This window comes from Pan paniscus, chromosome 13 (assembly GCF_029289425.2).
Source record: "Pan paniscus chromosome 13, NHGRI_mPanPan1-v2.0_pri, whole genome shotgun sequence".
NCBI classification, from domain to species: domain Eukaryota; kingdom Metazoa; phylum Chordata; class Mammalia; order Primates; family Hominidae; genus Pan; species Pan paniscus.
This window is the reverse complement of record NC_073262.2, coordinates 130,551,321-130,557,320: the sequence shown is the minus strand read 5'-3', so window position 1 is coordinate 130,557,320 and position 6,000 is coordinate 130,551,321.

The following is a 6,000-nucleotide window of genomic DNA, read 5'->3' as shown; positions in this document are numbered from 1 at the left end:
CCTCCTGAATAGCTGAGACTACAGGCACATGCCACCTGCCTCGCTAATTTTTTTTTCTTTTTTTTCTTTCTTTCTTTCTTTTTTTTTTTTTTTTTTTTGTAGAGACAAGGTTTCACTATGTTGCCCAGACTGGTCTTGAACTCCTGGACTCAAGTGATCCTCCCACCTTGATATCCCAAAGTTTTGGGATTACAGGCTTGAGCCACTGTGCACAGCCCTTTCCCCCTTTTTTTGAAGTTATGTATGGCTAGGTGACCAAAAAAAATGAACAGAAGTGTCATGTGTCAGTTGTCAGTTCTGAACTCTACAACCTCTCTGCCCTTGTCTCAGTGATCCTGAGACCATGTGTTGATGTGGAGCAGCACATGAGTCATCCACAGAGAACTGGTGGCCTGAAGAGTCACCTAGAGCACAGCAGGCTTACTTTACAGAAGTGAGAAATAAACTTCTGTTTTGTGAATCGTCTAAGAATTGAGAGGGGAGCAATTTGTGTATTTCGTGTTTGTTTGTTTGTTTCTATAGCACAACCTTGCCTATCCTAATGAATGTCTAAGTAACACGTGGTACCTGCCCTCCATGTGCTTACAGTCTAGGAAGGTGATTTCAAGTGTCTCAGTGGCTTTAATAACATGTATTTATTTTTACCGAAATAATTAGTTATTTCCAATTTATGAAGGCATTTATTTCCAAAGATGATGGAATGATCATTTCAATATCAAACCATGTATAAAACAGGAAAACCAAAAAATTCAAATATATTTAGAGCATTTATTCTCAACCTTGGCTATATCAGAATCACCTGGGAACATTTTCAAACTACCAAGGTCAGGGCCCTAACTGTCAGAGATTCTGATTTAATTGGTCCACAGTGGAGCCCAGGCACTGGTATTTTTAAAGTTCCCTAGTTTCAGATTCAATGACTTTAATAATTGCATTAAGCTCCTGGGATAAGTCTTTTAAGTAGTCTTAATATTAAACATTAAATTAAAAATTAAACTTAACGTTAGTTAGCTTCCAGTTATCCAAAGGAAAATAGAAACACATTTCTCAACTGACAGGTGACTGAAAAAAAAATGGCAGAAAGGAGGCAGTACTAAAGTGCAGCTCCCACTCTGGATAGACAGAGCAGAATGTGGAGACTAGCATTGTGGACTATTGCTCCAAAAACTACTGCAGGAATATACCAGAAAAGCCAAGAGAATCCACAGACCCTTTGAAGGAAGCGGATTCCTCCTGCAGGATCCAGGAGACATCTCAAATACCGTGCTGGTATCCACAGCTGAGAGAACTGAACACAGTTCACCTCACAGGACTCTGTGCAGACACCCCCAGTACCAGCCCAGAGCCTGGCAGCCCTGCTTGCTGGCTAGATTCAGAAGAGAAATAACAATCACTACAGTTTGGCTCTCAGAAAGCCACATCCCTAGGAAACGAGGGGGAATATTACATCAAGGGAGTACCCCATGGCACAAGAGTCTGAACAGCAGCCTTGAGCTCCAGATCTCCCCTCTGACATAGCCTACCCGCATGAGAAGGAACCAGGAAAACAATTTTGGTAATATGACAAGAGAAGGTTCTTTAACACCCCAAAAAGTCGCATTGGCTCGCCAGCAATGGATCCAAACCAAGAAGAAAAATCTGAATTGCCAGAAAAAGAATTCAGAAGGTCAATTATTAAGCTATTCAAGCAGGCACCAGAGAAAGGTGAAGTCCAACTTAAGGAAATCAAATAAATGATACAAGATATGAGGGGAGAAATCTTCAGTGAAACAGGTAGCATAAATAACAATCACAACTTCAGGAAATAAAGGACACACTTAGAGAAATGCAAAACATACTTGAGAGTCTCAGGAATAGAATTGAACAAGCAGAAGAAAGAACTTCAGAGCTCAAAGACAAGGTTTTTGGAATAACCCAATCCAACAAAGACAAGAAAAAAGAATTTTGAAAATGAGCAAACCCCCAAGAAGTTTGGGATTATGTTAAATGACCAAATATGAGAATAATTGGCATTCCTGAGAAAGATCAGCATTCCTGAGGAAATTTAAAAGTTTGGAAAACATATTTGGGGGAATAATTGAAAAAACTTTCCCCGGCCTTGCTGGAGCTCTAGACATCCAATATAAGAAGCTCAAAGAACACCTGGGAAATTCATCACAAAAAGATCATCGCCTAGGCACATTGTCATCAGGTTATCTAAAGTCAAGACAAAGGAAAGAATCTTAAGAGCTATGAGGCAAAGCATCAAGTAACCTATAAAGGAAAACCTATCTGATTAACAGCAGATTTCTCCCACCTTGGCCTCCCAAAATGTTGTGATTATAGGCATGAGCCACTGTACTGGGTCTTATGAAGGTATTTTGTAGAGGTGATTAAAATCCATAATCAGCTGACTTTAGGTAAGGGCAATTATCGTACACAGTCTGAATGGCCCTGATTCATTCAGCTGAAAGATCTAAAGAGAAGACTAAAAGCCTCTCAGGAGAATGAGATATTCCGCCTGTGGCAAAAGTTTCAGCTGACACTTATCCTGATGGCCTTCCCTAAGAATTTCAGACTTGCCTAGTCAGCCTCAGAATCCTGGAAGACAATTCCTTACAGTAAATGTCTTTATGTTTTCTACTTACTCCGTTCATTGTTTGAACCTCGATTGATATACTCCCCCACCCTCACTAAATTGTAAACCGTGAGGGAGAGATGTCTGTCTTCCTTTTTATGAATCCCAGTACCTAGCAACACGCCTGGCCCATAACAGGCACCCAGTGAACATCAACACAAACAAGGCTACTCTGTGATCATGATGTGGGCCAAGACAAAAGACAAAACAAAACAAAAAAATCACCACACAGCCATCTGAACAGACACAACATGAGCATTGTCCCAGCCACGAAAATGACTAAACAACCCCCTCTCCTGGCTGGTATGAGTGACAGCTGCTCCTTTACCAATTACAACTTTAACCTTGCTCTAGTTTGCTTTCTCAATGGATAATTTATGAAGACACCCAATCATCTAAAATTATTCTCACTTCCTGAGAGTATTCCATCTAAAGCAAAGAGCAAAGCTGGAAGGAAGGAAGGAAGGAGGAAGGAAGGAAGGAAGGAAGGAAGGAAGGAAGGAAGGAAGGAAGGAAGGAAGGAAGGAAGGGGAAGGGAAGGAGGAACAATCTGGTTGAAGAGGTAAAACATGCAACATAAAGGGCGGGCCTTGAGACACAATAAATGCTATTGGAATTCAGCGTAAGGAGTGAGCACATCTGGCCATGGAGATCAGGGAAGATTTATAATATGACCTGGGGTTAAAGGATAGAGCGTGGGGGAACAAAAGTGTAGAGATTAGAAAGGGCATATCTGGACACATCAGACAAGATAAACTAAACAAAGAATTCATGTGATCGAGTGAGGGAAAACAAGTGTGGAAGAACAGATCATGACCAGATTTTGCACAATTAAATGCAGAACTTCATTCTTGCAGCCAGTGGTTTCTTGCTATCTATCTATCTAACTCTCTATCTCTCTATCTCAAGATTCAAAAAATTTTTCTTCAAATGCTTTTTACTTGGAGGCTAAAATCAAAGACAAAAAAAGTGTTTTTAATGGCACTCCTCTGGCTAAAGTGCAATGTGGAAGACAGGATTCTGTGTACTCAGCTCCTCACTCACTGAGCTTTGAAAAATAGCTGAGGCTCCATAAAGCTGAGTTTGAAAATCAATGCTAAAGTCATGAGCCATGTTAGTATTAATTCATTCATGTATTTACTCCATCAATCAATCAATTAATTCACTATTTAGAGCACTCTAACATGCCACATTTTGAAGAAGCTCCGAGTAAGAAGAGAAGCTTTGTTTCCTGGTGGTGGGACCAGATTGAAAAGGGACAATAACACTCCTGAGGTTGCAGGTCTTTCTGGACATTACTGAGGTCCAGCAGCAGCCTCCAGGTCCTATGAGGCTTATTCCAAAGACAATGAGTCCCTGACAGAGGAGGCCGACTATTGTCAACACTGTGGATGTGTACTAGCCACATTTTTCCTGACCTCATCTCTCCCCCGTGAACTTGTGCCACAGCCCTGGGGAGATAAGTTAAAAACAAAGTACTCCATCATAAACATCTCTGTGAAACATTGGCGCAGCAGCAAAGCTGCTTTACAGCCCACACAGCAAACTGCTAAAGCAGTGCCAAAAGGCACTTGAGGTGGAATAGATTTTTAAAATGGAATATGAGAAAATGTTATCTATCCAAACAGGAAAAGGTGATGATCCCAGTGGACAGAGATAGAAGCACTTGTCACTTCACCTGCATCCTGTCTTGGAAAAAGCAGGATGTTTGACAAATCCATGTAGTCTCAAGGAGAATTCAAAGTCTATTTGCCTGGACCTTCTTGCAAGACTTTCCATTTTTCCCCAACCTCCTTATTTCCAAATGGCCTAGGTTCTTTCCAGCCAATGATCTTCCCATCACCCAGCAGGGCTTCAGCTCAGAACATTCTCTAAAAGATATCTAGTCTCCTCTTTTCTTGGTGGTTAGTCTTTTCATATTCTGTCTTTATTCATGGAATAGCCCATTCCTCACAGGGAACCAACAGATCTGTGCTCCCTGGCACTTTCAACTCTGAACTCCTGTCCTTTGTCCTGATCTCTTTGTAAACCCCCAGCCCAGGGCCAGTGTTAGGATGTGCCTTCTCCACACCAGTGCTGCACAGCCTAGCCCCATGGGAGAGAATCACACAATCAGAATGCCAATTGCTCCAGTAACTCCATCAACTCCAACTTTGGCTGCACTGCTGATGCTGCCCATCAGCCCTATACGATTCTCTTCAGTGACTATTCTCTCCTCAAAAAACACCTCATTCTCAGCAGACATCACCAGAAAGCAAAGTCATCAGGCATTAATTACTCAGGTCTTGGTGTTGCTACTGGCCTGATACTCAGAGCCAGGCCTTGGTGTTTTCCAGTTGAACACAACTTCACAGAACATCAACATAAACAAGGCTACTCTGTGATCATGATGGAGATCAAGACCAACAACAAGAGCACGCTAGAATCATGTCTGAACAGACAGAACGTGAGCACTGTCCAAGCCATAAAAATGACGAAACAACCCCATCTCTTGGCTGATATGAGTGACAGCTGCTCCTTTGCCAGTCATGTTAGGCTTGCTCTAGTCTGCTATCCCTATGGATAATTTATGAAGTACCCCATGATGCAGAATTATCCTCACTTCCTGATAGCGTCTAATATAGAGCAAAGTCCCTAAACCTAACCTAACACAAGCTCACATCCTATAATAAATTCTCTCTAAAATTCTCTGAGACACTCCATGCTTTCCCAGGGAGTGCGTTTTCTTTCCAAGGCATCATCAACCAAATTCGTTCAACTATAGTCATGTTCCTGGTGGTCTTCAGCTGGGGGATATTGACAAGAATGATAAAAAAAAAAAAAAAAGATTGCTTTTGTTGGGTTCTGTACTAAGTAATTTACATGTGTTATCCATTTAATCCTTTGATGATAGTGAGGATTTGTACCCATTGTAGACATGGAAACACTAACACTGAATCAAATAAAAAGCCATCCAGGCCATGCGTGGTGGCTCACGCCTGTAATCCCAGCACTTTGGGAGGCCGAGGTGGGCGGATCACGAGGTCAGGAGATTGAGACCATCTTGGCTAACACGGTGAAACCCCGTCTCTACTAAAAATACAAAAAATTAGCTGGGCGCGGTGGCGGGCGCCTGTAGTCCCAGCTACTCAGGAGGCTGAGGCAGGAGAATGGCGTGAACCCGGGAGGCGGAGCTTGCAGTGAGCCGAGATAGTGCCACTGCAGTCCCGCCGGGCAAAAGAGCGAGCCTCCGTCTCAAAAAAAAAAAAAAAAAAAAAAAAAGCCATCCAAGTCACAGATCCAGCATAAAGGGTAGAGGGATTCAGGAGTCTGGCTCCTGAATGAAATAATGTATACAGTGGTCCATTTCCAAGACAAAGTGCCTTGAACCGGCTTAGGTCAGC